Source organism: Protopterus annectens, chromosome 13.part0 (assembly GCF_019279795.1).
Source record: "Protopterus annectens isolate FY-2018-M chromosome 13.part0, PAN1.0, whole genome shotgun sequence".
Lineage (NCBI taxonomy): Eukaryota > Metazoa > Chordata > Ceratodontiformes > Protopteridae > Protopterus > Protopterus annectens.
The window spans coordinates 787,450,978-787,466,095 of NC_056747.1; positions in this window are offsets into that span (position 1 = coordinate 787,450,978).

The following is a 15,118-nucleotide window of genomic DNA, read 5'->3' on the forward strand; positions in this document are numbered from 1 at the left end:
ACACTATTTACGTCCCTGGACCCCTGTATAGCAAGGCGACTGACATGATCCCTGGGGTGAATTTCCTCTCTCCCATCCAATCATCAAGGTTCCTTCTGAAGAGGGCCAAAGAGGCGCTCTGCTTGACATATATGGGCAGTCTATTTCAGAGTCTGGTGAGTTTCTGGGTCAGGAACCTATCCCTCCAGCATGTTTTGTTCATTGTGATGACAAGGTTTAGATCCCTGGAGCAAGTGGATCTGAAGGATTGGGATTTCTTTAAGTGTAGCAGGTCCAACAGCTCTGGGATGTGACATTGTCTTGTATGTTAAGCAGACATCGCCTCTGAGTAGACGATATGTGACAGAGTATAGCTGGCGTTTTTTAAGGCAGTCAGTGTAGGGCATCTGCTTTAGGCCTGTGATTCTTTTAGTGAGATATTTCTGCAGCCTTTCCAGTTGTTGCAGATGTCTTGATACCAAATGGGGCATTGTATTCTATAATGGGTCTAATGAGGGATGAGTGCAGTGGGACAATGACCTCCTTTTTTCTGGATGAAAAGCCCTTTAGTGATGAGGTGTGCCACATAGAAGGATTTCCTGACTGTTGTGGCGATGTGGTTATTGAAGGTGAGACCACTGTCCACCTGTCCCTAAGTCTCTTATCACACTTTTGGTGTTTAGTGTACTGCCACCTATGTGGTAATTCATGGTTACATGTTTTTTCCCAAAGGGAAATTTTCCCAAAGCATTGAGCTTGAGCCCATGGCTCTGGCACCAAGCATCTGTTTCTGTAAGGCCCTTCTGTAGAGTATCCACATAATTTGGGGATTCAATAATGGCTTTCAGTTTGCAGTCATCTGTGAACTTTGTTAGCCAGAGTCCCTTAGTGTTGGCCTGTACTTCAGAAAAGTAGATGCCAAACAAAAGCGGTCCCAGGACTGAACCCTGAGGTACTCCAATTGTCACTTGTCTGGAGCTGGATTTGGAGTCGGCTACTTTTACATTGTGGGCTCTGTCAGTAAGCCAGTAGGCAACCCATCGAGTGACGTAGGGATTAATGCCCAGCTTAGTAAGTCTATCTATGATTCCAGAGTGGGGGATGGTGTCAAAGGCCTTGGTAAGGTCCAGAAAGGCTGTGTGGACTGCCTTACTTTCATCCACGGCTCTGGAGACTGAGTCAAAGTCAATCAGGTTCAGGAGACAAGATCGGCCCTTCACGAACCCAAACTGGGTGGGGTCCAGTGTTTGAAGGTTGCCAATGTCTTTGTTCATAAATTCCATGATAACACGCTCCATGGCCTTGCAGATCAGGCTCGTCAGACTGATGGGGTGGTAGTTCCCGGGATCCAAGGTGGGTCCCCCCTTGTGGAGTGGGTTAACTGTAGCTGTGTGCCACTCAGTGGGCATGAAGCCTGAGGTGAGGCTATGATTAACTATGACACTTAGGTGATGTGCCAGTTCATTTTGTAGTTCATGTAGTACACAGCCCAGGATGTCATCTGGTCCCATGGATGCTGTAGTCTTAGCTTTGGAAAATGTTTTTTTTACCTGTGTGACCATTATTACCTGAATTTGGCAATCTTCCGGTATTGAGATGGGCCATTTAGGGGGTGGGGGGTGAAGTTGGCACTGAATTGATCTGCCAGGATATTGGCAATATCCTTGGAATCAGTATATTTAATGCCATTCTGTTGTAGTTCAAAGCAGATCTGAGCATTGCCATTTAGATTCTTGACATAGCTATAGAATGCCTTGTGGCTGTCTTTGGAATCTTTGGCAATTTTATTTTCATAACTAGCTTTGGAGGATTTTATGAGGGATCTCATCTCAGCTTCTTACTGAGGCTGGTAAGGGAGTTTTTTGCATCCTGGGATTTTCCTCTTTTCTGCAACAGGTTCTTCCTTTTGTTGTAAAGTTTGTTTATGGTAGGGGACCACTGGATTGGCTTTCTTTTTTTGGAGGAGAGCATCTTGGTTCTATTTGGGATGGCATGATTCATGCATGAGTTGATGTGCTCGTACAGTGCTTTAGTGTAGGATTCAGTAGTCGAACTTTCAGTTCTCGTCTGCATGGGTGTCATGAAGTTTGTCATTTCTGACCTGTGTAGCATGAAGTTGGCTTTGGAGAATTTTTTTATGGTGGTTTCCTTACTGGGGGGTGGGGGTGGGATGTGGATGTTAAGGGTGATTAGCTTATGATCAGACCTGACCAATATGGTGGTGACCATAGGTGTGGAGCATCGATTTTCCATGTTGGTAATGACCAGGTCTAGGATATTGGAGCCTCGGTGGGACTATGGATTAGTTGATCCAGGGCGTTGGAATTTATGAATTCCAAGAACCGTTGGGCGAAGGTATTGGTACACGAGTAGTTTTCCCAGTTAATGGCAGGATAGTTGAAATCACCCAGTATTACGGTGTTTGGTTGTATCTTAATATTTTCCAGTATGTTTAGAAAGGTGTAGTGAGAATCTTGGGGCATGGTGGGGGATCTGTAGCAAGCTAAAATTTGGATTACAGTCTTACCTGGTGTTAGTTGCACCTGGAGAATTTCAGACAAATTGTGTTGGGCAACTAGCCTGGTGGTGTGAATATCCTTGGTGTATATGGACACTTCTCCACCTTTAGTGTTTCAGTCCTGGTTTGGTGGCCGAAGTGTGGTAAGAGTTGCAGCCTGGTATTGCGGGGTTGCTCTCTGGAGCCTTGAACCAGGTCTCAGTTACTGCACAGATATCGATGTTCAAACACAATAAAGTTGTTCTTTAATACCATCTCGAGTAACTGTTCTATTATATTAATTCTATCCTGGGGTATATTTTTGTCTCCCAGATAGTCGCAAAACCATCGGATTCCTGTCTCATGGGGAATAACAGTGTAAAGATCCTTTGCATTCACAGTTATGAAAGTGAAGGAATTGATGAAGGTGACAGTATTTATTTTTTCAAAAAATCCCAAGAATCCTTACACAATAAAAGTTCAGTTTTTAATAAATCCTTAACCTCAAAATCTAAAAACTTTGCTAGTGGTTGGGTGATGGACCCTCTGTCATCTACAATGGGGCGTAAAGGGGGTTGGTGTATGTCCTTATGTATTTTTGGTATTCCAAAGATGGTGGGAATAATAGGATGATCAATAGAAAGAAACTGGAATTCTTCAATGGTCAACATTCCATCTATAAAAAGATCTTGTAAATATCCCCTGATTTGTCTGTAAGTCCCATGTAGTTTGTTTATTGAACTGTGGGTGTGTGTAGGGGTCTCCAGAATCTCCTCTATTTTTCTAATATAATCATTTTCCACATAAGGACCACCCCTCCCCCTTTATCTGATTTCATCACCCTTACATTAGTGTTGGAAGTCAGGAATTCAAGTTCTACAAGTTTGTCAGGGCATAAATTCTTTGGTACTTACGTATTATCGCAACCAGATTTTTCACGGCACTAATGTCCGCTTCCTTATCGTGACATATGCTTGTTAATATTTTGCAGAAGTTATCTACTGTGTTTTCTTTAATACTGCAGGCTGGTTTCAGGAGTGTGATCCAAGAAATGTAAAAAAAAAAAAACACTGTACTTGTTTCTCTATGCACTTTACTGCCAGCGTGTTGCCTCTTGCAAGTCCGCCCGCTGAACGTTCCTTTTTTTCGTGGCAGCAAATGCTGTCAAGTAACGGTAATAATTTGGGCTGTATTCTTCCTTAACTGCTGCTGTCAGATGAAAGACAGAAGATCTGAGGGCATAACTGGGATGATTTCCATGTCACTTTTTTTCATTTAGCTTGCGTGTGTGTTTTAATGAAATTGTAGTTCTCAAACCCTTGTAGCATCCTAGTTCTACACAAATAAATGTGAATGTATACTGTCTGTGCCGATGTCATTGTTTTACACACACAGCTCCGTGTACTGAGGGAAACATTTTCGGAACACCTACTTCCATTTTTGTATATGACACTGTCAGGTTTATGGTCAGTGACTTTCAAGGGAAGCCAGAAGCCTTTGTACTGCCATCATTCTTTTCAAAATTATCTTGTGTGACGTGACTGTTAAGCTTCTCAGTGTGCTATACAGCATACTCATGTTCTATTGCAAGGCAGCGGCAGTAAGCCAAGATATAAAAGAAGCATACCTAAGCAGCGAAAGTCTTTTTTCTGACATTTAATTGATAACAGTCCAGAAAAGAAGACATAGTGGTAAAGAAAACTTACCAAATAACTTTTTCACAACGTTTACGAAGATATTTCAGGATCGGAGAGCAGCCACTATTGCCATGAAAAATCTGGTTGCGATAATACGTAAGTACCATTCTTCTTTATTGGTTGTTTTTTAATTCTCTCACAATGTGTTTGAATGTCTAATTCACACACCCATTCAAAAGTGTCTACAATGGGTACAATGGGAGGGTTGTAAGTACTAGAAATTTTAAGGGTGTGGATAACAGTTTCTACTCCTTGAAATAACAAATTTAAATTCAGTTTCCTAATGTATTATTTTAGGTCCAAAAGTGGATTTACCAAATTGACAGATTTATTTGGTGTAAAAGTGAAACCTTTCACTAATAAGTTACATAAGTGTACACTGATGTCAAAATTGGTAAAATTATTTACTTTGAAGTCCTTTTCTTCATTTAAGTGAATAACAAGGGATGGTAATAACACACCATTGTCCATTCTGACACATGTGTTATTGAAGTCATCAGAATTTATAGTCACTGAATTTAATTTCTCCCTCGATTCCCTCTCCATGATCCCCTGTAGCGACCCCTGTTTGATCTTTTGGTCGCCTGTCGATGGTTGAAAGTCTGTTGTCTCCCATAATCGGAACCCCCCCTGGTTGTGTTGGGTCCTGATGCGCTCTGATCTCCTCAGAGTAGGAAAGTCCCCCTCCCCTAAAAAAGAATCATCCAAGTTGCTGTCCAGTGGGTCTTGACAATCAATATTGTATTCTGAGTCTTGATCATGAACTTGTCTAGTATTATAAGTCCATTCTTGGGAAGGGGGAGGAGAGGGGATATGCATTATTGAATTGAATGGTCACATTACATGATTCTTTTCTGAATGAATGCCAAAAATTGAGTGGTATGTTTATCAGTAGGAGGTACCCCCATTCAATGGTAGCAAACATAACGAAAGAGGTCATTTCTAAAAGGGAGAGTGGTCATTTTTTCCCTCTTTTAAATACAGATGAAAATGTTGGGGACAGTATCCCCGCAAACACTCACAGTGCTGAATCTTTAGAAAATTTAGGCTCCGCTTCTGGAACATTAACTGAACAAGCTAATAGGTATAGAACAAGTTTTATCACAACTTTTTCTATTGATACCTATGAGATAAAACATACTGAAGAAAAACTGGGCACTTTTGACAGGTGAAACAGATGTCAGAGCGATGCTGATGGATAGACCTACTTGTGTATTTCGTAAAGAGAACACCATCAAAAACCTTACCTGAACATCAAAGACAACCCCACAAAAATGGCCATATGTATAAACGTGGGTCTTGTAAGTTTTGCCCTTATATACTAGAAGTGAAAGAAGTAATTATAAAAGGGATTAGAATTCATGGTGCCTTATGTAAATTATGTCCCTGTTTTTACATTGGTAAAACCTGGCGTAAACCCAAGAATAGGATAGGGGAACATCTCAGAAATATCAGGGACAATTGTGACACCAACACTCTTGCTAAGCATATTAGACCACATCCTTTGCACAAATTTAAGTTTATTATTCTTGACACTATTTCTCCTCCCTGCAAGGGAGGTGCATGGCAATATTTATTAGAGAAAGCTGAATTGTGTTGGCAGATACGTCTAGATTCTACCCGTTGGCCTGGGTTTACCAGTCTTTTAAAATTAAAAGCACTATGTAGATAAGTGGCTTACTTGGTAGAGCGTTAACCTCTTAAATCAAAAGTTCTGGGTTTGAGCCTTGCCTTGTGTGCTATATTTTATATTTTAGGTAAAAATGTCTTTCTATATGTCTTTTTATTTTTTAAGATATATATTTAGCTATCAAGACATTTTTAAATGATTTGAACTGTCGTTGAAATTGAAAGACTGAACTATTTACAAACAGATTCAGGATTTTGCTGGTGTTATGAATGTAATTTTATAAAATGCTTTTTTGATGATTTATCACTTTAAATATGCTACAGGAAGTGATGTTATGTTTTAGGTGTATTTATAGATGTGACTGTGATTTCTGGGTTTGTCTGATGGTGTCCCTGTTAAAACTGAATTTCGGATGAAAGCGCTTACCTACATTGTGATACAAGTGGAAAATTAAAGTAGTTTGTGTTTTATATCCGGAGTGAGCTCTCTTGGATGTTTTTTCGTGGTTGGGACTGGGTTTTTGGTTTTTTGGTAAAAAGGCCGACTCGGTTCCAAGTCTCAGAATGGAACCCATCAGCGATAAATGGAAAGAAGATTAACATCAGATTATAAGTTTTTGACAAAGTCGTCTCAACGTAATGCAATTCAAGTAAGTGGTCTTTTGATTATCTAAAGTAGATCCATATACATATATACATATATACAAACACACACACACACACACACACACACACACACACACACACACACACACACACACACACACACGCACACACACGCACACACACACACACACACACACACACACACACACACACACACACACACACACACACACACACACATTCATGTAGTACACACATTCATGTAGTTTTATTGATGCCCCCATCCTCTCAGCTGGGTCCATCTCTGTGGGATTCTTGGGAATTTTCCTAAGGTATTCTACAATCTGAGTAGGTTGCATGGAGAAGTCCCTAATGACAGCTTCATTTGGTTGAGCAGTACCACTAGACCTGACAGAGAAGAAGAGGTCAGATTTAACCAATGATTTAGAGATGCATAGTGGAGTACAGATGGGGGCTAGGTTGCTGAGGACCAAGTCTTGGATATTAGACCCACTGGTAGGCAGTTCTACAATTTGGTTCAGTACATTGGTATGAGCAAAGTTGGGTAAATGCTGAGGGTATTCATTTTGAGAGATGTAAGTGTGTCACCTAGCAAGAAGGTATTTGGTTTGATGTTTAACACCCCAGTGGTATTATGGTAGTTTCCATGCTCTTTGGAAAGAGATTGGTTAGGATCTGAAGCTAGTAACAAAGTAAAGTTATTGGATTTGTTAAGGATTATTTGGATTTCCACGAGCTGAAAGTTAGGGTCGTGGGTAATCTGACATGAAGTGATGGTGTTTTTAAGAAATGCAAATACTCCCCCCATAATTACCAAATAGCCTGGAGGTCAAGGGAGTACTGTCATTGCACTAAAACCATGCCTCGGTAACTACACAGATATGAATATACTCCAGTTGCAGGAGGACCTTAATTTCTGCCATATTTCTGTTTAGACTCCTGCCACTGAGCCCAAAATTGTGAATCAGCAAGTGGGGCTCCTATATAAAATAAAAACTTCAAGCAACCTAAAGCCAAACCAAAGGTGACAGCCGCAAATAAACTATGTTGGCAGTTCCATATTCAAGCTAACCCTTTGCAAGTTTACAACAGTAGGTGACTTTTCAAAGTAGTTTTAAATTGGGCTAGGGATGCAGTAGTAATACTTATTGGCAATGCATTCCAGATTTTTCCTATGTAGTCTGGGAAGAGGGAATCACCTGCCCAATTTTGGGGGCATTGATTTGAATATGGTGCTTATTGGTGGAGTGTAATGATCTGTTGGTGGCACAAGGTCGCAGTAGGGTTTGTTAGGGCAGGTATTTTCTCGGGGTCAGAGAGAATTTTGTGAGCCATTGTTAACTGAATGTAGTGTAGGAGTTGGAGGAACTCTAACCAGTTAAGTTGTTTGAGAGCAAAGCAATCGTGGGTTCTAGATGGAAAGTTTGTAGCATATCTGGCAATTTTGTTTTAACAGGATTCGAGTTTTTGTATCTCCGACTTCTTTAGGTTTGTTAGTATGGGAGCAGAGTACAGCAGAGTATATATTAGATGGGTTTGGGCAATGGCAATCCTGGTATTCTTTGTGAAGCAGTGTTTGTTCCTATATAATGTACCAAGTTTTGTATGTACTTTTTTTATAGTCTGGGAAATGTGTATATGGAATTTAAGTTTGCAGTCAATTTCTACTCCTAGAAGTTTGATGGGTGTAGATGGGGATATGCTAGTGTTATTTAGTGAGGAGATATGAAATGTGCAACTAGGAGAGACAGAATTATTGGGATGGAATTCATAAGTTTGGTTTTATTAGGGTTTAAGATTAGTTAACTGTCAGTGAACCAGGATTCTACTGAGTGAAAAGCTTTTTGTGTTAGAGAATGAAGTTCAGGTAGTGAGGGCGCAGCACATATAACTGTTATGTCGTCTGCATACTGTATGAAAAGGAGGCCTTGGGGGTTGACAAGTGGAGGTTATTGGTAAATACTGAGAATAGAATTGGGCCTAAAATAGAGCCTTGGGGGGCTAGTTTCCCAAGAATCTAGGATCAGGCACATACAGTTAATTTTCTTATATACACTTCTATAAGTTCATAGGTTCATAGGTTGATACTAGGTTATCTGCCCTAGGGCATTTATAAGCCTAGCTAGAGTGTGTGTGGCTTTAACCACCCTTTTAAATTAGTTGACTGTGCCTCTGTATAATAGGTCACAGAAGGTAGCCCTTTTAAGTTTAGTTTACTGTACCTCTGTCAAGCAGGGACACAGAAGAGTTCCCAGGGGTAAACTTACGATCTCCCATCCACTCGTCAAGATTTCTCTTGAAGAGGGTCAGTGAGGGGCTCTGCCTAACATGGATTGGGATTTTGTTCCAGAGTGAGGGAAGCCTCTGGGATATGAATCTGTCCCTCCAGCATGTCCTATTTATTTCTGTGCTGAGGTTCAAGTGCCTGGAGTGTGTAGCTCTAAGGGATTTGGATTTACTGAGGTGAAGCATGTCCATTAATTCTGTGTTGGACATGGCTTTATATGTCAGACACAGATTGCCTCTGAGTAGGCGGTACACAACTGAGTAGAGCTGGAGTTTCTTTAGCCGAGCTGCATAGGGCATCTGTCTGAGCCCCTTGATCCTCTTGGTGAGGTACTGGGTCTTTCCAGTTGCTGCAGGTGTCGGGCAAGGTACATCCCAAATGGGGCATTGTATTCAATTATGGGCCTGATAAGTGATGAGTAGAGGGACACAATGACCTCTCTTGATCTAGATGTGAATCCTTTCATGATAAGGTGGGCTATATAGAAGGTCTTTCTAACCACTTTGGCAATGTGATTGTCAAAGGAGAGATTGCTATCTACTTGGGTCCCCAAGTCCCTAATTACTTCTTCCGTACTTAATGGATTACCACCTATGTGGTAATCTGTGGGCACCCTGTTTTTCCCAAAGGGGATGACTATGCACTTTTTGGCATTTAGCTTTAGGCCATGGCTCTGGCTCTAGTTATCCGTCTCTGTGAGACCCTTTTGGAGGATGCTTGTGTTAGCCGGAGAGTCGATTACGGCACCCAGTTTGCAGTCATCTGCGAACTTGGTCAGCCATAGTCCACCCGTGTTAGCCTGTACCTCTGAGAAATATATACCGAACAAGAGAGGTCCCAGGACTGAGCCTTGTGGGATGCCACTTGTAACTGGTTTAGAGTCTGACATGGCACCTGCTATTCTGACCATGTGGGTTCTATCCCTGAACCAGTTTGCAACCCATCTTGTGACATAGGGGTTGATATTTAAGCTGGTGAGCTTATTTATGATGCCCAAGTGGGGTATTGTGTCGAAGGCTTTTGCGAGGTCCAGGTAGGCTGTGTGGACTACCTTCCCTTCATCTATGGCTTTGGTAACTGTTTCAAAGAAGTCAACCAGGTTCAAGAGGCAAGATCTGCCCTTAACAAAGCTGAATTGGGTAGGATCCAGTGTCTGGAGGTTCCCAATGTCTTTGTTTATGATTTCCATGATGATACGCTCCATAGCTTTGCAGACCAGGTTAGTCAGGCTTATAAGGCGATAGTTTCCGGGGTCTGTTGTGGCACCACCTTTGTGGAGTGGGACCACTGTTGCTGTACACCATTCCTTGGGTACATATCCTGTAGTAAGGCTGAGATTGAACAGTGACTTTATATGAGGGTTTAGTTCTTCTTGGAGTTCATGTAAGACGCAGCCCAGGACACCGTCTGGTCCCATTGATGCTCTGTTTTTTGCTTTGGAGAGGGCAGCTTTCACCTGTGCATCTGTGATCTCAGGAAGGGTACACTCTGTTGGGATAGACATTTGCTCTTTTGGGGGGAAGGGGGGTAGAAGTTTGTACTGAACCTTTCTGCCAGGATGTTGGCAATGTCTGTGGGTTCAGTGTATTTTTTGTCATTTTTCACTAACTCAGAGCATATTTGGGAGTTGCCTCCCAGGTTTCTGACATAACTAAAGAAGGCCTTGTGATTATCTTTAGTGTCTTGTGCAATTTTTCTTTCGAAGCTGGCCTTAGATGATTTTATGAGGGATCATAGTTTCTTGCTAGTACTGATCAGTGACGCCTTCCCTTTTTGGGATTTTGCTCTATCATGTAGTAGCTTTCTCCTTCTGTTGTATAGCTTATTTATGGCCAGGGTCCACCAGACAGGTCTCCTGCCTTTGGAGGAGTGAGTCTTGGTTTTATTTGGGATAGCATGCTCCATGCATTCCTGTAGGTGTCCATAGAATGCTTTTGTAAAGGATTCTGCATTTTGGGCCGTATTTTCCACTGGCCCTGGGGCTTTGAAGGATTCCACCTCAGTTTTGAGAAGTGTGAAGTTTGCTTTTGAGAAGTTCTTCACCGTGGTTTCCTTGGCTAGGGGTTGGGATGGAATATGGATGTCCAGTAAGATTAGTTTATGGTCTGATCTTACCAATAAGGGGTATACCTCTGGTGTGGAACACAGAGACCTCATGTTGGTGATGACCAGATCCAATATGTTTTCCCCTCTTGTGGGAGTGGTGACCAGTTGTTCCATAGCATTTGAGTTTATAAACTCTAGGAACCATTGGGCGAGGGTGTTTGGGCTTGAGTAGTTTTCCCAATCAATGTTTGGGTAGTTGAAGTCACCCAATATAATGGTGTTTGGAGAGACCTTCATATTCTCCAGTGTTCTCAGGAAAGCTGAGTGAGGCTCCTGTGTTTGGGAAGGCTACAAACTGAAAGGCAGTTTTGCCCACTGTTAGTTGCACATGGATGGTCTCCAATGCTTCGTGCAGTGCCACTAACCTGGAGGTGTGGGTATCTTTGATAAATATGGATACTCCCCCTCCTTTTGTTGTTTGGTCCAAGGTTTGGGGCCAGAAAGCATGGTATGAAGTATAACCTGTTAGTGCTGGGGTGCTCTCGGGAGCCTTGAACCAGGTTTCTGTTACTGCACAGATATCAATATTCCCATACTGAGGAGAGTCTCGAGTGTATGCATCTTGAGGTTTAGACTTCTGGCATTGAGCAGCATTACCCTTAGTTTTTTTTTTCTTTGTGTTGTCTATGGAGGTGGGTTTATCTTTTGAGCCTTGCCTAAAAAAGGCACTATGGGGGAGGCAAGAGCATTTGCCAGTATTCGAAAACCCAGGGGTGACAGGTGCAAGCCGTCCCTAGGGAAGCAACATGGCTTGTCGAGCATGTCATCCCAGGCTGACAGACACTGGATCCCCTTTGAATGACACCAATACTTTAGCCAATTGTTAAAATTGATCATTTTGTCTTTATACTGTGGCATCATTCTTGGTGAGGGTAAGATGCTACTCAAGGTCAGGGTCATACCAGCCTGGGCTACATGATCAAAGAGCTCCTCTATGTCTTTTTTCATGTAGTCCAGGGAGGTACGTCTCAGGTCATTCACACCAGCATGGACAATGACGGAGTCATATTTGTACTCGCTTTGGAGTGACCTGAGTGCTTGTGTTATGTGGCAGATGCTAGCACCCGACAGGCAGCTTACAGTGACCTTCTCCTTGTTCAGCCTGGTGAGTGGGATGTCAGTGTGTCTGACAATAGAGTCACCTATTACAAGTGTATTAGGCGTGTTGTTTAGCCTTAAGGGCTGTGACTGTGTGGCACACTGACTTTGTGAGCTATGTGCTATGTGGGTATTGTTTCATGGTAGGGGTTGCTTGGATGTCTGCTTTGGAGGTCTCTGCTGCTTAGGCAGATTTTTATTTAGAGCCTCCGAGTATGTTTTTGTGTGTTTATGTGTTTGGTTTGCTGATGCGATACTGATGCGATAGGTCTATGTGAGACTGGATTTGTGGTGTGTGTGGTTACCTTCTCCTCCTGACAGGCCGTGCCAGTACTGGGTTGAGAGAGCTTAGCCTCGAGTTTAGCTATATAGTTGCATCTCTCACATATATTTGAGCTTGTTGGGAGGAGGGGAGGGTGGTCTGTATACATAAGGCAGTTGTAACATTGCCTCAAGATTCCCAGATTCACCAGCTGGACTGGAGAGTAAATCCGAAAGTGACCTTTGGACATGCCTGAATAATATAGGGAACTACATATTGACTGATTAGAAAGAACCAATAGGGAGCAAGTGCTTAAAAGGAGTATAAGAGAATGTAGTGCTTAAGTTTATTAGTGTTTACCTATGAGATTGCTTGTACGAGCAAGTGCAGGGCTTTAGAATGAAAATAGAGCGCTTATTTTGAGATTTAGAGCAGTTCTAAGGGAAAAAGTGAAGAGCAGACTTTATGGAGCCAGGAATAGTTTAAACATGTTTAAGCGGCGCTGCCCGATGCTGCTCTGTGCGCAAGACCGCGCAAAAACAGAGTTGCAGGGTTTTAACAGAGAGAGAGATCAAGGAGTTTGGAATTGACCCAAAATGGCCAATAAAACTACAGCTTCTAGGTAGTAACCACTCCTACAGGGACAGGCAGGCTGCTCAGTGTTAACCACTGCCACTGGTGAACACAGAGACTTCCCTTTAGCCCAAGCAAGCACTGGCCTCCAAGAAACTTACAAACAGTTCAGAACAGCAAATCTGTAACTGAACTTTCTTAAATTTCAGAAAGTGGGGAAAAAAGCAAGATTTTTTTTTTTTTTTTTTTTTTTTAGTTTAAGTTTAAGTATAGAAAGATCCATGATAACAATTAAGCCAAGTTCTGTCCTGGCATGATCCTGTAAGATATCCACAGTCCACAGACACTGACCTGCTCTATACTACCTGTACTCAATTAAAACCAGGGGGGGGCAATACTTTCTGTAAGGTTCTCTTCTTCCTTGAACTCACTTACATACTAGAAAATGTCAAAAATTCAGTGAATTTAATACATATCTGTTCATCTTAAAATCTGAAACCCAGCAAATCTCTGGAAGAGGTCATAGGGCATCTCTTATAAAGCTTTTATCCTGTAATTGTTCACCCAATAATTGTTTATTTAAAACCTCTTAAGTTTTCTCACCTTCTGCCATGAAACACTATCCAGCCACAACTAAGGCTAGTTTTGAAAATAATCATTTGGGAATATGCATATATATATTATTTTGTGAGTTTTTATATATCTGTGTATTTGTTGCAACTATACTGGAGGCTTAGAACTCGTGCAGTCTTTCTAGTATAGAACTTCCACTTCTCACAGCATTTTGTAAACTATAGTTATATTATAAAGTACCATGGAGTGTTGTTTTTTTTATCTGGTCTGTGACTTGGAAAGCGTTCCATGCTAATCTACATGGCTGAGCAATTGTATGAAACAGTCAGTTCATGGATGTTTTTCCTGAGACAGTTCTGGGGAAAAGAGCATATGGCTAATTAGTATATGCCTCTCCTCAAGACTGCCTTATTAGCATGGCTTCATGGACAGCCAGATGCGATACTGCACATCTTTGTGCCAAGGCACAGTGTTAGGGCCATCTCTGGATTAAAAAAGATTACCTCAGTAACCTTTATGAATTCCCTCATCTGAAAATGTAGTTGTGCTCTTTGTAAAATTTATGATTTTGCTCCAAACAGTGAAAGTTAACATCTTTCAGTTTGCAGTCATTTCCATGACCATCAGATTGCTGTTAAACCTTAATATTCTCATGTATGGACCTTGCTATAACAAGGTTGTTACATGCAGGTTCTTAGCTCATACCTTCTCAGTAACAAGGTCATTACTTACTTGTCTTAAGCATAATAAGAACATTCAAGTTAATATAATGACAGCAATAAGTGAATAAAACTATATCTACCAATGTACCTGACTTAAAAGACAGTCTGTTCAGTTTGCCCTCATATCCATAGTCTTGTATTTCATTTACTATGGCAGTTTAGCATAGAAGATTAAGTCTATGTGCAGCTAACAAGCACCATCCTGTATTTCGGGGTTTGATACCTTCAGTCTCCAACAGTTTGCCTGCTGTGGGACTTTGAGTAAGCCAGATCAACCCAACAACACTTGCAGGTTTTCTTTGAAAAGAACAACCTTTGTCTAGTGCATTTACTTTTTTTTTAAGAAATTATTCTTCAGCAATGATTGCAATGGGTCCTGTAGGTTCAATCCACTACCCTGATCTACAAAAGTAAAAACTAATGAAAATTAAATAAGTATCATCTGTGGGAATGGTCTTTGTTATTACTTCCACCACTGTTTCATCAGTATAAATTTTACATTTCCAAAACTCTCTGAAATACTCAATGAAACAGCTCACAACTGAGCCATGCTTTGGTAAAAGTGTTTCTGTATCTGTATAGTTTTCTCCACCAGGTATACATCTCAACCTTATGCATTTATTAATTTGCTTTAGAAAGAAAGATGAAAACCATTGAGCCATAATCCCTGTCTGTGAAATGACGCAGGGAGAAAAGTACCAAGAACTTTTACATAATATAATATTAGAGGCACTTTGAAGTTGCCAAGTATATAACAAACAAGTAACTATATGCAAATCCCTGTACAATATTATACACAGGTAAAATGCTGGTAAACAAATAAAAAGCAATATATTACTATATAACAGTTTAGTTGTAATAATATAAACATATAATGTAACATGTCACAGCCCAAAATAACACAGACTTTAACAGTTCATCAGGTTTAGTTTTATTTACTAGGAAAACAAAAGAAGTTCAGTTTTTTTTTTCTAAAATGTGAGCAATAAACATATCAACAGGCAATTCAGGACTTAAATTCAGTCTTTTCATATTTATTTCTGAGCAGAGTGTGCTTCACGGTGTAGT